Genomic DNA, 18,041 nt, shown 5'->3' with positions numbered 1-18,041 from the left:
AATAGGTCTGGGGGTATAGCTCAGAGAGAGAATGCCCCTGGGCTCAATCCCCAGTACCACAAACAAACAAATGCCATCATATAAGTTTATACTTGAAATTAAGTTCAGACTTATACAAAACTAATATGTATGAAGAATTCATTCTGTTTAGAAAGACTAAACAGTAGGCCCACATTTTCATTTTGTGCTGGGCTCAGCAAATCAGCCCTGACCACAGGGAAGCATATTGCTGACTTTTGCTCTGAGTCTTGATGGAAGATAATGCACGCCCGTGAATGCTTAAAGAGTGAAATGTGAGAAATGCATGTTGTTAATGTGTTCCATGCAAAATCTACGAGGCAGTCGGCATTTGATCTATGTGAAAAATAAAATGTGCTACTATGGGCTATAGTGTAGAATTTGGTAAAAGTTAAAATCTGTTTGCATTTGGTCCAAGACTGTTTTACACAAGAAAAATTTGAGACAACGCCTTTAATAAGAGGCATCCATGTTAAAATGATGGTTTTTGTTCTTAAAAGTATGACTTTTTAAGGAGAAAACATCTATTCAAATGAGGGTTAAATTCAGTACAGCAAGCCTATTGGGTTATCCTTCTATCAGCATTCTATGATTTCTTTGAGGTACTGAGGATTGAACTCACGGGCATTCTCCCTCTGAGATACAGCCCCAACCCTATTTCTTATTCTTTATTTTGAAACAGGGTCTCACTAAGTTGCTGAGGGCCCCACTAAGTAGCTACGGCTGGCCGAGAACCCGGATCTTCCTGTCTCAGCCTCCCAAGTACTGGGATTTCAAGTATGTGCCACCATCCCTGGCTAGCATTTTTGTACAGAGAACTGTTTTTAAAAAAAATCAGATAAATGGCCACAAGGATTTGGGCACAGTTTCTATTTATATTTTTTTTTAAATGAAGACTCTTAATAAATTACAGTATAAACAAAATCACAATAAAGATGTCTTCACTTATTGTGGGTGAGGTACTGGAGATTGAACCCAGAGGTGTTCTACCTCCAAGCCACATCCCCCAACCTATTTTATTTTTTCATTTTTAAACATGCTCTCACTAAGTTGCTGAGACTGGCTTCAAACCTGAGCTCCTCCTGTCTCAGCTTCCCAAGTGCTGAGATTACAGGTGTGTGCTACCATGTCTGGCTAAAGATGTCTTGCTTTTGAAAATGAGACAGCAGGGGAAAGAACTGAAACCAGATAAATCAAATCTGTTTCCTATGGGGAGCTAAAAAGATCCACACAATTATAATTGTTCTTATTTTTGTATGATGATTGTTATATAAAACTAATTTATTGCAGAAATAAAGAAATACAAAGAAGATGCATATTTACCCAAAATAATTTTAGTTCTATTTTCTCAACTTTTAATGAAATTACATATTCCTAAGTGGTACAATTTATGTGTCAATGATGTCCAAGGGCTCTTTTGAAGTCACATATCTAGTACTTAAATTGTTGAAATAGATTCAGAAAAGCTGTAAGCATATACAGTATTACAATGCACGACATCATAAATGATACTTTTAAAATTAGGAAAAACAAGCCAGGCATGGTGGTGCACGCTTGTAATCCCTGCACTTGGGAGGCTGAGACAGGAGGATCGCATGTTCACGGCCAGCCTCAGCTACTTAGGCCCTCTGCAACTTAGTGAAACCCTGTTTCAAAATAAAGAAAAAGAAAAATAGGGTTGGTGGTGTAGCCCGGAGGTAAAATGCCCCTGGGTTCAGTTCCCAATTCTGCAAAAAGGAAAAAAGGACTGTGTGAGGAGAGTGCAGCGTCTCACTCCTGTCTGGCCGGTCAGGGTGAAGGGAGAAGGGAGGGGCCAGGGGTTACATGCTGAAAAAGCCACTGGCTTTTCTTGGCTCTGGTTCATTGCCTCCCCCTCTTGCCTCCCTCCAGTGACTCTCTAAATCACTACCTACCCACAGAAGTTTGGGTTTTACAGTGAAAATAATTTAATGAGTTAGGAAGAGGTCAGGAAGAAGAACATTTTGTTTATCAGGTAACATTCCATTGAAACAGTAGTTAGGAAAAAACAAAAACAAAAATCCCAGAGCTAGCTATTTATGTACAGGGCCCAGAAATAGCAGGACTTCACCCCCTCACTGAAGTGCTCTTATCATTATCACGGTGTACGTGGGATTCCAAATAGATGACGGGTTAGGGCCACTTTTGCACTGCAGGCCTAGAAGGGGCTGACCCCCTCGCTCCACTAAGTGGAGAAAAGACTGCACACATCAGGCTGCAGGCCAAACTGTTGTGCCACAATTTTTAAATGTTTTTAATTACTATGATGGTAAATGTTATATGTCAACTAGGCATATAATTAGGGCTCCTTTCTTTTCCCCCTAAAATCTCAATATAAATGTTACTGTAAAGATATTTTGTGAATGTGACTAACATCAATTTTTTTTTTTTTTTTTTTTTTTTGGTAGTAGGGATTGAACTCTGGGGCATTCTACCTCCAAGCTACACCTCCAAGCCAATTGTATATATTATTTGGAAAGAGGGTCTTACTAGGTTGCTGACAGTCTCACTAAGTTGCCAAGGCCGGCTTTGAACCTGTGATCCTCCTGTCTCAGCCTCCCAAGTACTGTGATTACAAGTGTGCACCACCATGCCCGGTTTCAATCAACTTTTAAATAAATAATGTGAGTGGGCCTTACAGAATTCGTTGAATGCTTTAAGAGAAAAATCTGAAGTTTTAGGAAAAAGAAGGAATTCTGCTCAGGACTGTAATTCAAAAGTCTTGCCCGTTTCTAGCTTGCTGGCTGCTTTAACAAGTTCAGATTTTCTGTGTGTCTCCTTTTGGTTCTTGTTTCTCTGGAGTATCCTAATGGATATAGTCACTATGACATAGACAACTAATTGTTGACACTAATAACCTTTCTCTCCTTTATTTTCTGTGGGGGGTAAAAACACACTGATGTAAAGACTACATTTCCCATGTCCCTCACAGGTAGTTGTAGTCACGTGGTTAAGATTTATCCAATAAGATGTGAGCAGAGGTGTCCATGTGTGCTCAGTATGATTTAAGACTCATATCTCCTGGGTACTGCGTGTCCCCGCGTTTTCCAGGCAGACCTCCATCTTGCTGCCTGGAACTGGGCTGCTGCGCTCTAGCAGCTCACCGCCATCCCCTGGGCTGTGAAGATAAGTGCCACACCCTGAGAAGGACAGAGCACACAGCTAGAAGGAACCTGCATTCCTGATCTCTGTGGGCTGCTGGGTGTGTGTTGAACCACCTTTAATGAAGAAAACATTTCTAATTTATGCTAAAGTTGTTTGGGATTTTATATTCTATTTAGCAAACATAATCCTTGTTTGATAAAATGGCCAACTGTTAAAATTAGGACATTTTACATAAAAATTCAGAATTCTGGCTTCTCCCTTGAAAATAGGGACTATATGATACACTTGAGGTCATGCTCCCCGTCACAGCAATTGACCCACACAGGAGGATGGATGCTTACTCCAGACAGGGATGGAGAGCTCATTGAGATTGCTCCCTTCCTGTACTTTTTACATTCCTTGGGGGCGGGGAGTTAAAAAATAGAAAAGAGCAAGTGCAAAGATCCAGAGATGGAAACAAGCTTAGCTGGGCGCGGTGCATGATGAATGAGGTGGAGAGAGTCCAGACATGAGAGTCCACACAGGGAGGCAGGGATTGATAGAATTTCATTCAGAGACGGGGACTTAGGACTTTATTCTAAGTGCATTTAGAAGCCATTACAGAATTTCAAGCAGGCAAATAACATTTATTTTAGTTCTGAAAGCCCATTCTGGCTGCTGGTTGGGTTATACATCAGCAAGAGCTGAAGGAAGGAGACCAATGAGGGGGCTATTTAACAGTCCACTTGAGAAATGGCACCTGGTTTGGACGGGTGGTAATGGCACCTGGTTTGGACAGGTGGTAATAGAGGAGGTAGAAGTGAATGGATTTGGGGTCTATTTTAGAGGTTGAGAAACAAAACTTGCTGGCAGATTGGACGTGGGCTTTGAGAAAATGATAGGAATCCAGGAAGTGGCTGCTGGTTCCAGTTACTAAGCCTGAATGGAGAAGCCTGAATGCAGAGCAGGTGTTTGAAGGGCAATCGAGAGCCCTGCTTTGCCCAAACTTTGTTTGAAATGCTTGTGGAATATTTAGATAGAGATGATAAGCAAATAGTGGGAGAAAGGAAGGGAATGGAGCATTATTTAGCATCTTTTGTCACTTTTCAACCTTTTATTCTAGACAGGAACCTAGGAAATTCCATTAATTAGTTCTGCACTGCCTTTTTTTTCTTTTTCTTCAGTGCTGAGGATTGAGCTACACCTACAGCCCCGTTTCATTTTATTTTATTTTTCCTCCCTTTCTTTCTCCTTCTCCTTCTCCTTTCCTTCTCCTTTTTCTCTTCTCCTCTCCTCCTCCTCCTCCTCCTCCTCCTCCTCCTCCTCCTCCTCCTCCTTCGTCTTCTTTTATTTTACTAGGGATTGAACCCAGGGACATTCTTCCTTTGAGCTATACTTTCAGCCATTGCCGCACTTTGAGGCTGGTCACAAACCTGCAATCCACCTGTCTGGGTGTCCCAAGTACTGGAATTACAAGTGTGTGCCACCACACTGCTTGAACTGCCTTTTTTTTTTTTTTTTTCGGTACTGGGGATAGATCCCAGGGGCATTCTACCTCCGAGCTACACCCCCAGCCCTATTTTTTATTCTTTATTTTGAAACCCGGTGTTACTGAGTTGCGAAAGGTCTCACTAAGTAGCTGAGGCTGTCCATAAACCATGATCCTCTGGTCTTAGCCTCCCAAATGCTGGGATTACAAGTGTGCACCACCACACCCAGCTCTGAACTGCCTTTAATGAAGAAAATACTTCTAATTTATTGCTAGATGTTATTTGGGGTTTCCCTTGGATGGGCCTTTCTGTAAGGATCCAGGGCTTCTTTCTAAGGATCCAGATCCTAATGATTTCAAGGGGTTTAGCATGTCTTGCGGGTAAAGCCATGTTTCATTTCAAATATTAGATGGACTTTAAAGAAGGTCAAGCAAGTTGCAAATTGCTATTTGTTCTTATCTGGCAATTCAATTTATCTAGTGTCTTTGGCTTAGCCGGGAGTAGCAGCGCAGGCCTGTAATACCAGTAGCTGGGAGGCTGAGAGGACGATCATAGGTTTAGAGCTAGCCTCAGCAACCTAGTGAGATTCTCAGCAACTTAGGGAGACCCGGTTTACAAATTAAAAATAAAAAATAGAGCTGGAGGTGTAGGTTAGAAGTAAAAGACCTCTGGGTTTTTATCCCCAATGCCTCAGTCTCTGTCTCTGTCTCTCTCTGTCTCTGTCTCTGTGTCTCTGTCTCTGTCTCTGTCTCTGTCTCTCTCTCTGACACACACACACACACACACACACACACACACACACACACACACACAATTCCTTTGCTTTCATTTTACATGATCTTCTGCTGACCCAGTGTGAAGTTTTTTGGTGTCTGCTTCCTCTCTCCTTTCTCATTTCTCCCTGACCTTTTTTTTTTTTTAAGTACTCAAGAGGGAACCTAGGGGTATTCTACTTCTGAGCTACATCCCCAGCCCTATTATTTATTCTTTACTTTGAAACAGGGTCTCACTAAGTTGTAGGGGGCCTCACCAAGTAGCTGAGGCTGTCTATGAACCGCAATCCCCATCTCAGTCTCCCAAGTACTGGATTACAAGTATGAGACACCATGCCCGGCTCTCCCTGCCTCTTGTCCTTGTCCTCTTTAACCAGCCTTTACTTCATGGACTATTAAAAGAAAAAGAAAAACAAAACAAAATGCCCTTTAAGTCACTCTTTGATATTTCTGGGGTGTTCTTTTAGCTCAGGAAATAGATCACCTCTTTCCTTCTTCTGAAAAGTCGAGGATAAGAACAAACAGTAAGAAAACAGACAGGAGCCAGGTTGAAAGAAGTGATTTTAGGTTGGGGAGCCAGGTTGGCTGGTCTAATACTGATGTTCAGATTCAAGAGCTGTCTCTACCCTGCTTCAAGCAGTGCTGGGCTTGGGGCAGACCCCAGGGAGAGAGCAGGTGTTTTCCCCTGATGGTTGTATCTCCCAAGAGGAAGACTGCTGTCAAGGTAGGCTGCCCAAATTCCTTGAGAGAGAAATGCTCACCGTGAAGGAACTGGCTGGTCCTGTGTGTTTAATTTTTCATAAGTTTGAGCTTCAGTAAGTAGGGCACTGTTAAATTGTTGTTAAATTCAACAAAAACATTTAAATTTCTCATTTGTAAAAAGGAGATAATAGTGCCTATCTTATGAAAAAGCTCATGTAGCCTATTGCTCTGCCAGGGCCAAAATAAGCCCTTGATTAAAGTTTATTACTACTGTAATGATAATGATCACCATTACCATGTTAGGTAATATGCTAGGTGCTGGGAAAATAAAGATAAAAGGTATAGCCTTACATTCTGGATGCCTTAGGCCCAGTAAGGACATGTGCCATTTTGGATCTTAAGTGTCCCCCCAAAGTCTAGTTATAATAATAACAATAATAAATTATTATTATTGTTATAATTATTATGATTGTTGTTGTTGTTGTTATTAGGTACTAGGGATTGAACCTAGGGGCATTCTACCTTTAAGCCACACCCTCAGCACTGTTTTATTTTTTGTTTGAAAATGGGGTCTTGCTAGGTTGCTGAAGCTGGCTGTGAATCTATGCTCCTCCTGCCTCAGCCTCCCAAGTACTGGGATTACAGGTGTGTGCCACTGCACCCAGCTAGCACTTTTTATTTTTTATTTTGATGAGGGTCTCACTAAGTTGCTGAGGCTGGCTTCAAACTTGCAATCCTCCTGTTTCAGTCTCCCAAGTACTGGGATTATAGATATATACCATAGTACCTGGTTAAAAAGTCTATATATTAAAGGCTTGGTCCCTAACTTAGTGGTACTGGGATCTTGTAAAATGGTAGAAACTTAGAGCTGGAGTCATATGAGAAGTGTTTTAGTCATTGGGTATTACCTTTCCCACTCCCCAAAGCAATAGTGGAACCTCAGCCTGGTCCTCTCTTTTTCATTTTCCAGCTATGAGGTAAGCTGCTTTGCTACACCATGTGTGCTTCTTTGACTCACAGACCCAAAAGCAACAGGGCCAACTGATCATGAACTGAAATCTCCAAAGCTGCGAGCCAAAATAAACCTTTTCTCTTTATAAGTTGACAGTCTTGAGTCTTTGTCACTGTAACAGAAAGCAAATGAGGTAGGATAGGAGAAATAAAATGTTAGGTAGAAAGGAGGCAAACTGGAAAGAAAAGGGAAAAAGTTTTAAAATAAATTTTTATTGGTGCATTATAGTCATATATCTCAATGGGATAAAAAAAAAAACTTGTGGAAATATACATGCACACAACACCCAATCAGCCCCTACCCAATCTCTAACCCCTTCCCTCCTCCTCCCTCCTACCCATGCTTGGCTTCCTGATTGACTTTGATATGTTTAAGTACATCATGTGCTTTAAAGAGTTTCCCTTATCCTCCCTCTTATCCCCTCAGATATGTCACCTTCATTACTCCTCTATAGGGTCCCTTCTTCATCTAGAGTTCCTCCTGTTACCCATTTCTCCCTAATATCTTGCACATTAAGAAAAGCATCTGATTTCTTATTTTTTGTGACATTTCACTGTAAATGCCATAATTTTGTTCTTCCTATGGCTAGGCAATATTCCATTGTGTACCTATCCCATACTTTTGAAATCCACTCATGTGTTGAAGAACATCTTGGCTGGTCCCACAGTTTGGCAGTGATGAACTGTGCAGTTATGAACATAGTTGTTCATGCATTAGTTTGATATTATGGTTCTCATTCTTTTTGGTAGATACCCAGAGGTGGTATTGCTGGATCATATGGTAAGTTCATTTTCCTTCTTCTGAGGATCTTCTATACTGTTCTCCAAAGTGGTTGCACCAACTTGCAATCCCACCAACAATGTATTAGAGCTTCTATTTCCCCACACTTAATCCCACTTCCTGAAAACCTGAAAGCCAGAAGGTGAGTAATTTTGTCAGGATGATCCACTCACAACCAATTTTTGTTTTTAAATAGAGGTCACTTGAGCTGGGCGTGGTGGCGCATGCTTGTAATCCCTGTGCTTGGGAGGCTGAGACAGGAGGATCGCACAGGTTTGAAGCCAGCCTCAGCTACTTAGTGAGGCTCTCAGCAACTTAGTGAGACCCTGTTTCCAAATAAAATATAAAATAGGTCTGGGAGTGTAGCCTGGAGGTAGAAGGGCTTCCAGAAACCCCAGTACCACCAAAAAAAAAAATATATATATATATATATATATATATATATATATATATATATATATAAATGTCACTTGGATCTGGAAATCTGCTAAGAGATTAGGCGAGGCAGCAGCAGCTTCTATTGCTTCCTGGCCACACAGTTGAAGAAACCTGCTGGCTCTTTGCTGTGGAGTAGGCCCCAGTTCCAGGCCTGCCACGCAACAGGCTCTGGGCCCAGCCTCGCTGGCTCCTGACCCGGACTTGCCCCACTGCAGGCTCCGGGCCCAGCCTGCTGGCTCCAGACCCAGTTTTGCCGCCTGGCAGGCTCTGGTTCCTGTCACTGTGGGCATGACGTTTATAGTGGTTCCCATTTTTCCCTCCACATATATTTTAGTAGGAGAAAACAGCACGTGTCCTTTGCAGAAGCTAAGAGCCCAATTCTCTAGCAGCAATGGATTGTATCTCCCCACTGAAAGTGGAGGCTCACAGCCTCACCACGGAGAGCGAAATCCGCTGCTCCAAGCACACCCTGACCCTCAGTGAAGCGCAGAGTAGAGGCCTTGAGTTGAGGTCCCCTGGGACACCCAGCACAGTGAATTGGTCCATCAATATGGGCGGGGTCCCTCCGACTTGTCCTGGGCATTTTTCTTACATAGTATGTTGTCTAGTATTCCTGCATATGTGTGGCAAGAGCAGCCTACTTTTTGTAAGGTGTGAGTCACCCCCCTGCCCCACAGGGGGCAGGGCCGGAAGCTAGGAGGTGGAGCTCTGCAATTCCGGAGGGGACCAGGCCTCCCGGCCCGGAAGAAGAGAGTGCAGTGCAGAGTTCAGAGAGGAGCCCGAGAGGGAGGGACGCACGCTCTTCCCTGCCACCGGCCCCCGCGGCCACGCGGGGGCTGGAGGCTGCTCTCCCATGAATAAAGATATCCGTAAGACCGATTATAGATCTCGGCGTGTCTCTATGCGACTGGGGGACACACACGCTCATTCAATCATTCATTTGGTGCCGACCCGTGTCGAATTGGACCTTAATCCACTGAGCCCCAAGGACCCGCGGCCCCACAGAGCCCGGCCAGCGCTGCTGGACCCTCCATCGGCCGATAAACTCGTATCGGACTTATGGGACTTGGTTTGGATCTCAGCTTATTTACCTGCATGCGCGGCCTCTGCGCGCCCGCCCGCCCGGCCAGCGGACTTCTGCAAAATGCTGAAAAAAGGTATGCGGCGCCGCCTCTGCTGGGATGGGCCGCCGTGCCCGCCCGCGGCACGCCGCGGCTTGAGCCACCCGCTGCTTGTATGGGCTGCACCGCAGTGGGCCCGAGCTGTGCCCCGCCCGGACCCGCCACGTCCTGGCCAGACCCGCCGCGCCGCGTGCCGGCACAAGACCACGCCTGGGCGGGCCTCTGCCGTCCCACCCTGGCCCCGAGCCGCTCGCGGCCTGGATGGGCTGTGCGGCCGGCCCGAGCCGCGCCCCGGCTGCGCCCTGGTCCGAGCCGCGCCGCGTGAGCACGCCCGCGGCCCGAGCCGCCAGCCGCCCGCCCGCGCGGCGTCTGCGGACCCCACCGGACTGTGCCACTTGGCGCGCCTTGGCTTTCTCTGCACCTGGCGTTGCTTAGACCCGCCGCCGCTGCCTAAAGGCACCGCACCATGCCCCGCCGCCTGGACAAGCCGCGCCAGACTGTGCTGCTTTGCGCCGCCACTCTGCCCCGACCCGCCAAGTCCAGCCTGTGCCGCACATGCCTTCTCTGCGCCTGGCGTGCTTAGACCCGCCCGCCCCTGCCTGCCACATGGCGCAGGCCCCTGCGCCCGCTCTCTGCTGATCTCCCGCGCTCCTTCCGATTCCTTCACCCTATACCCGCCCACCCCCACTGCCCGGACCCGGCCATTTCGGTAAGCACCCACATGGCATCACTGTGGGGTGGGGGAGGCCGCAAGCTTTGGCCCGCCATCTTTTGGCCCACGTGTAATCACTGGGGAGCCGCCATGTTTTTTTAACCCCTCCCACCTCATGGCCTCGCTGGAGGTCCGCCATATTTGACCCCTCCCACCTCATGGCCTCGCTGGAGGCCCCGCCATCTTTATCCTCGCCCAGTTTCCATTCCTAACCAATCCTAGGAGTCGGCGGCCATTTTTAAAAAAACTTTTCGCAGCCATCTCAGGCCAGATCTCCACAGCAGCCTCCCAGCGATAAGCTTCCTCTTAAGTGAGTAAGTGGGTTCCGCCTAACTCGGAGGGTTCTGACTGACTGACTGCTATTAAACCCGGTATACCGGTATCCTCCAGTTCTCCGATCGTCCAGGACGATTGCGAGGTGTGTAAAAGAGAAAAGAGACGTCTTCTCTCTGGCACTCCTACTCTGTACCGAACTAGGCAGGGCCCTGGGACGCTGGAGTTTCCTGCCTTTGTTCTCGCCCACTTACAACTCATGGGGGGAAGTCAGCCATCTAAGATTGAGATTGATTCTCAATCCCCGCTGGGCCGTGTATTATCTAATCTGCAGGCTCTTGGATTCTCTGGAGAACTGTCTCCTCAAAACCTCATATCTCTTTGCACTAAGGTCTGGCCGACATATGATTTAGCCAATGATAATCGATGGCCTGCCATGGGCACGCTAGACCCTAGGACGCTGATGGCTCTCAGTAAATATTGCACGCGTTCAGCAAAATGGTGTGACCTCGAGTATTTACAGCCCTTCTGGCGGCTGCATTTTCTGTTTTCCCCCTCTACCAGTTCTACTGCTGCCGAATCCAGCCAGCCACAGCCGCCATCTTGGACACCACGTGGCAACTCACAGGCGCCACCTGGTGGCCATTCTGGGTCACAGGCTTACAATTCTGCGGACCCACAGCAGCCATCTTGCGATAAAATGTGGGGGCCGGAGTCTAACCCAGCTGGGTTACAAGCCCCATCTTCCTCTCTCCTGGCCCCACTTCGCAAAGTGGCTGGGGCAGAAGGGGTGGTCCGGGTCCATGTTCCTTTTTCCCTTCCTGACCTCACTCAACTGGAAAAGAGACTGGGATCCTTTTCTTCCAATCCTTCTGGTTTTATCAAGGAATTCCAGCATATTGTGCAGGCATATGATTTAACTTGGCGGGATTTGCATGTCATTCTAACCTCTGCTCTAACTCCAGACGAACGTGATCGGATCCTGAAGGCAGCCAGAGAGAGGGCTGACCAGACTCATTTAACAGATCCAGGGCTTCCTATTGGTACGGCTGCAGTTCCATCTGAGGAGCCCCATTGGAATTATAATGTAAAGGAGGGAATAGAAATGAGAAATTATATGATACAATGTCTTCTTGATGGTATGTGAGATGCTTCCCATAAGGCGGTTAATTATGATAAGCTTAGGGAAATCACCCAGGGTCCAAACGAAAACCCAGCAGTTTTTCTTAATCGGTTGCGAGAGGCCCTTACACGCTATACCCGTCTAGATCCATCCTCTGAGGCAGGCTCGATCATATTGGCCACCCATTTCATTGGGCAAGCGGCTCCTGATATAAGAAAAAAGCTAAAGAAAGTTGAGGATGGCCCGCAGACTCCTATTCGAGACTTGATGAACATGGCATTTAAAGTCTTTAATTCCAGAGAGGAACAGGCCGAAGCGGAGCGTACTCTCCATCTTCGTCAGATGGCGGACTTACAGTCCCAGGCCCTGATTGCAGCCCTGAGGCCGGAGGAGGAAGGTCAGCCCTCCGGGTGGCAAGCGCCACCCAGGAGAGGACGACAGTAAAGACAACCACCTCCAGGAGCCTGCTTCAGGTGTGGAGTATATGGCCATTGAAAGGCAAATGTCCTTTAAAAAGCAGTGGACCTCAGGTACCTCACTACAGGGGGTCTACCCTTCTGGACAAGGACCCGCCGCTGGCCCTATTTGGTCTGACCAAATACTGACAGCTCCTGGAATCCCTCGTCCTTCTTTCTCCATCTTCCTTGCTGGCCCAGGGTAACTGCAGGTACAGGGTAAGCCAGTTTCCTCTTTGGTGGCCTGCTCGATCTTTCAGGCCTTAGTCTCCTTCTCAAATCTCGGTTCAGGGTGATGACAGCAGGGACAAATTCTCTTGCACGGTGTTGGGACCCACTAAACTTTGTTTCTCTTGACATAACTCTCTTTGATGTTTATATTTTAGCAGGTCCACTTGTTTACATACTATGATGCTCTCCCTCCTCGGATGCCAAATTGCCTAAGTACTAAACTTCTAAAATGGGTAACTGATGCTCCTAATGCAGTAACAGGTGTTTGACCAGACAAATCCATACTCACTCAATGCTGAAAAGAGTGGTGTGGGTCTGCTTCGGAAGTTGCTGCCATTAATAACTCTGGTCTAATGAAAAACTGCTAAAGGGGCGGTAGACGTTCTCCTCAGAAAAATGTTGCTATTTAAGTTAGTAGATCTAGTGACTGCCTTGCGTCTAAAAGGGCTTCTGCCCAGCCTGGGTTCCGCTCTCACAATTTTCTTTTTCTTTAATAGCACCTTGCCTGTTAGTCTCCTCAAAGCAAACCAGTCACCGAGCTCTCCAGGGTTACCTCCAACTCTCGCTGCGACCACAGCCACCTGCTCCCTTCCAGCGGCTCAGATTCCGACTTCTCCCGACCTGGGGCCCCTGACTGATGGCGCCCTGTCTCAGCTTGAAGCCGCTAGATGAGCAAAAACTCCATCCTTCTGCACCCCCTTAGTCAAAGCCCTTCTGCACCCCTTAATCAAAGAGGTTGGAATGTAAGGTGTGAGTCACCCCCCTGCCCCACAGGGGGCAGGGCCGGAAGCTAGGAGGTGGAGCTCTGCAATTCCGGAGGGGACCAGGCCTCCCGGCCCGGAAGAAGAGAGTGCAGTGCAGAGTTCAGAGAGGAGCCCGAGAGGGAGGGACGCACGCTCTCCCCTGCCACCGGCCCCCGCGGCCACGCGGGGGCTGGAGGCCACTCTCCCATGAATAAAGATATCCGTAAGACCGATTATAGATCTCGGCGTGTCTCTATGCGACTGGGGGACACACACGCTCATTCAATCATTCACTTTTGGGGAGATATTTTCAGAAATTCAAGGTGGATTGGATTGGATCTGTCTGCCTCTCCTGAATACTGGCCGCCGCTGCTACCGCCATTTTGGTTAGTATCCACAAAACTTTTTTTTACATAGTATGCTGTTCAGAATTCCTGAGCATATGGGACAGGAACAGTCTACTTTTGGAGTGATTTCTTCAAAAATTCAAGGTGGATTTTGTTGGATCTGTCTTATTCTTCTCAATACTGGCCGCCACTTTCTTGGTCTCTCCTCGAGTATGTTATTGTTAAGTATTCCTGTGCATGGTGTCAGGAGCAGTCTACTTTCTGATCTCTTCTGGAATATTCCTCCTAAAATCATGTTTCTTACAGTGGCAGGTGCTGCGCTGCAGTCTTGCCTCTAATTCCGCCATTTTCCACTTTCTCTCCTATGTTTCAGATAGGAAGTCATGACTGGAAATGTTTCTGTGTGTTGTCCCAATCAGCTATTAAATCAAAATCTGTTGTCCAGGGTTTCTCAGGGGGATGCATATCCTATTCAGCCGCTGCTAACCATCACCGCTGCAGCTGCAACTGCAGCCGCCGCCATCTTCCTCCCTCTTCAATATTTTTTTTAATAAAATAAAACACCAAGTGTCTTTTGCAGGAGTTGGGGGCCTAAGTACTTAGTAGCAATATGTATTATTTCCCCCTCCATGAGCGGAGGCCCACAGCTTCACCATGGAGAGCAGGTTCTGTTGCTCTGAGCACACCCAGCCCCAGCACTGCGCAGAGGCACACAGCGGCCAGGAGCGCCCTTGGCTCCCAGGAGGCATAGCCGACCTGATTATGCGGGGCTCCATCTGATACGCCACGAAAGTTTTTCTTACATAGTATGTTGTCCAGAGTTCCTGAGCATGTGGGGCAGGTGCAGTCTACTTTTGGGGAGATTTCCTCAAAAGTTAAGGGTAGATTAGAATGAATTTACCTGCCTCTCCCCAATACTGGCTGTTGCCACCGCCACTATTATGGCCCCGGAAAAATAGTTTTATTTATTTATTTTTGGTGGTACTGGGGTTCCTGGAAGCCCTTCTACCTCCGGGCTACACTCCCAGACCTATTTTATACTTTGTATTTGGAAACAGGGTCTCTTAACCCAGCCAGGCTGGCTTTGAACCTGCATGATCTCATTAAGTTGCAAAGGGCCTCACTAAGTAGATGAGGCTGTCTGGGAACTGATCCTCCTGTTTCAGCCTCCCACATGCTGGGATTACAAGCATGAGACACCATGCCTGGCTCCTCCCGAGTTTTAAATCTTTTTTTTTTTTTTTTTTTTTTTTTTTTAAAGGGAGTTAGTCACCAATGAAGACAAAAGGATAATGGCTCTACACTCTCAAGGTGGTGAGCAGGCACTGTTTCAGCCCTGAGCAGGCACTGCTAAGCAGGACTCTAGAGGTCACCAAGGAGAACAGAAAGAACTGATCGTTTTGGAATCTGACACCCGGAGCCTAGCTCTGCAGAGCCCAGGGCTGCATTTGGTGACCCTGGAACAGGCTGGAAAAATACCATTCCGGGCCAGACTCTGACAGTGTTTAGACTACTCTGTGCCAGGTACCCCCTAAGGATAGGGCTTTATCACCTCTTACTGCCTTATCTCAGTCTCCTGCTAAAGAGCATTGCTGCTTTGCCTGTGAGCCACTCAGCTGAGAAGCCAGGGTCCTCTCCTGCCTCCTAGCTAAGCCCCTGAGTCCTCACTGTCTATCCATTACTCAGGTGACTGGAATTTGGCCAGGAGCCCTTCCAGTGAGGAAGCCCTGGAGTGAGGGCTAACCCCGGGAAATAAGCCTAGCGCTTTCCATGAAGCAGGACAGAGCTAGTATTGCCCCATTCACCCTTTGGCCTCTATCTTTAGACTGGGCCACTCCTTTTGGGTTCCTGAAGTTGATCTTCAAGCCTCTACTTCACATCCCCCCCCTTTTTTTTTCAGCACTGGGGATGGAACCCAGGAACATTCTACACCCAAGCTACACCCCAAATGCATTTTTTATTCTTTGTGAGTGTGTGTGTGTGTGTGTGTGTGTGTGTGTGTGTGTGTGTGGTACTGGGGATGGAACCCTTCTACCTCCGGGCTACATTCCCAGACCTATTTTATATTTTTATTTGGAAACAGGGTCTCTTAAACCAGCCAGGCTGACTTCGAACCTACGCCATCCTCCTGTCTCTGCCTCCCAAGTGCGGGGATTACAAGCGTGCGCCACCACACCCGGCTTTTATTGTTTATTTTGAAACAGGGTCTCACTGAGTTGCAAAGGGCCTCACTAAGTAGTTGAGGCTATCCACAAACTGTGATCCTCCTTTCTCGGCCTTCCAAAAGCTAGGATTACAAGTGTGTGCCACCATACCTGGCTCCCTCTTTTTATTTTCTTTACGGTACTGAAATTGAACTCAGGGCATCCTACCTCTGAGCAACATTCCCAGCCCTATTTTATTTTTTATTTTGAAATGGAATCTCCCTACATTGCTGAGGCTGGCCTCAAGCCTGCAATTCTCCTGTCTCAGCCTCCCAAGTAGTGGGGTTACAGGCATGTGCCACCATGCATAGCTTCACATCCCTCTTATGCAAAACAAATCTATGCATAAAGAACAGGTAGCTGAAGACTTCCAACTTTTCTGTGAGTTTTACATTATGAGAGCTCAAACATTTGCAGTCCAGGGATGAACTGAGGCCAACAGTTGTACCAGAAGCAGTGTAGGAGGCATCCTGATAACTTACACAATACCAGAGCATGCATGAGCTGTAGCATGAAGAAGTAATACTATTTATTTATTTATTTATTTTATTGCAGTACTGGAAATTGAACCCAGAGGCATTCTACCTCTGAGCTACAACCCCAAGACTGATTTTATTTCTTGTTTGGGAACAGAGTCTCACTAGGTTGCTGAGAGCCTCATTAAATTGCTGAGGCTGTCCTCAGATCTGTGATCCACCTGTCTCAGTTCCCAAGTGCTAGGATTACAGGCGTGTGCCACCATGCCCTACTAAAGAAGTAACATTTTCTGTAAGGGCTACACTTAGGAAAGTTTTCCTTAACAGGTTTGAAAGTAGGAGTAGGACTTGACGAAGTAGAAGGGAATCAGACAGGAAGAAAAGCACTGACAACAGCTTTACTAATGGATGACAGAGGGTGGTACCTTCAGTGAACTCAAAGTTATCTTTGCTCACTTTACTACAAACTGCTATTTTTTTCTTTTTTTGTGTGTGGTACTGGGACTGAATCCAGGGACACTGTATCTCTGAACTGCACACCCAGCCCTATTTTATTTTTATTTTCAAACAGGGTCTTACTAAGTTGCAGAGGGCCTGATGAGGCTGCTGAGGTTGGTGGTGAACCTGCAATCTTCCTGTCTCAGCTTTCCAAGAACTGGTATCACAGGTGTGTGCCACCCTGCCCAGCTCCACAGACTGTTTTGATGCATTCATTACCTGTTCTAATATTTAGTCATAACCTCCCCTAGCTCTTTATTGAGTACAGGTGCTTTTTTTTTTTTTTCAGTGCTGGGGATTGAACCTAGAGGCTCTACACCACTGATTGACACCTTCAGACCTGTTTATTTTTTATTTTTATTTTGAAACAAGGTCTTGCTAAATTGCCCAGGCTGGCCTCAAAATGGCAATCCTCCTGCTTTGGCCTCCCTAGTAGCTGGGATTACAGTTTTGCATCACATAGCTTGGCCCAATATAGGTTTAATATATGCAAATGTATGTGAAGTACTTAGAATAGTGGTTGGCACAAGGCTAAAACTATTCTTTTTTTAAAGAATATTATTATTAGGGGTTGAGTCTCAGTTAAATTTTTGCTAAACATATTCTGGTGCTTCACCAACCATCCTTTCTGGTTGGTCTTCTAGTCTTACCTACTTCAACCTCCATTTTGCAAAAGTGCAAAACAGTCTATTTCAAAAGCCAAACATTTAAAAAATATACTTTTATTAGCACATTGCGATCACACATCATAATAAAAAAATGAAAAAGCCAAACATTTTAAGAGACCAGTCCAAGGTGTAGCACAAAACTAGACATGCAGAACGGAATGGCATTCCGGGACAAGGGCAATGTTAGACGGTTTTGGTTTGGGGGTATTTACAGGCAAACGATATCGTAAGGTGTGACATTTTACATGTTATTACCGAATCCCATTTCAGAGCTTCAATAGAAACAACAGCATTCTGACCTCCTAAGAACATTCTCTGTAGCAGGTCGTCACGCCCAGAGTGGCGCTGAAAATCGGCGAGGGAGCGCGGAACCTGGCGAGGTGTGGCAGTTCCTGCAGGGAAGTGCCACGTAACTAGCGGCGTTGGAACGAATTTGACACCCAAGAAAAGATGAGAACAGGGAAAGGCAGGTCTGGATATGAGGGCCGGATGCTCGGGAGGAAGCATAAGTAACAGCCGTGCAGTCCTGGGACGTGGGAACCCGAAAGGGGGCCGGGGGAGAGGCGCAGGAGAGATGCGGGACCAAAAAGATCCGCGGGAGCCGGGTACCTGCCCTGGGAGTCCTGTCCAATGAGAGCAGAGCACGAGCCGCACCTTAACCTGCCGGTGACGTCACGGCGCCGAGGCGGACGCCGGGCCAATGGGAGGCCGCCAGGGAAGGGGCGGGGCCGAGAGTCAGGCCAGGCCGGGCCGGGCCGCAGGAGGCAGTTGGAGCCGAGTGGCCGCTGCGGGCCCGCAGACTGCCGAGCGGCGGTGCGTTCGCGGCCTCCCGCCTCCCGCCGCCTCGGTCCCCTCGCGCATGCTGCGGGCCGCCC

The sequence above is a fragment of the Muscardinus avellanarius genome (genome assembly GCF_963383645.1).
Source record: "Muscardinus avellanarius genome assembly, chromosome: 6".
NCBI classification, from domain to species: Eukaryota; Metazoa; Chordata; class Mammalia; order Rodentia; family Gliridae; genus Muscardinus; species Muscardinus avellanarius.
Note: the sequence above shows the minus strand (reverse complement) of the source record.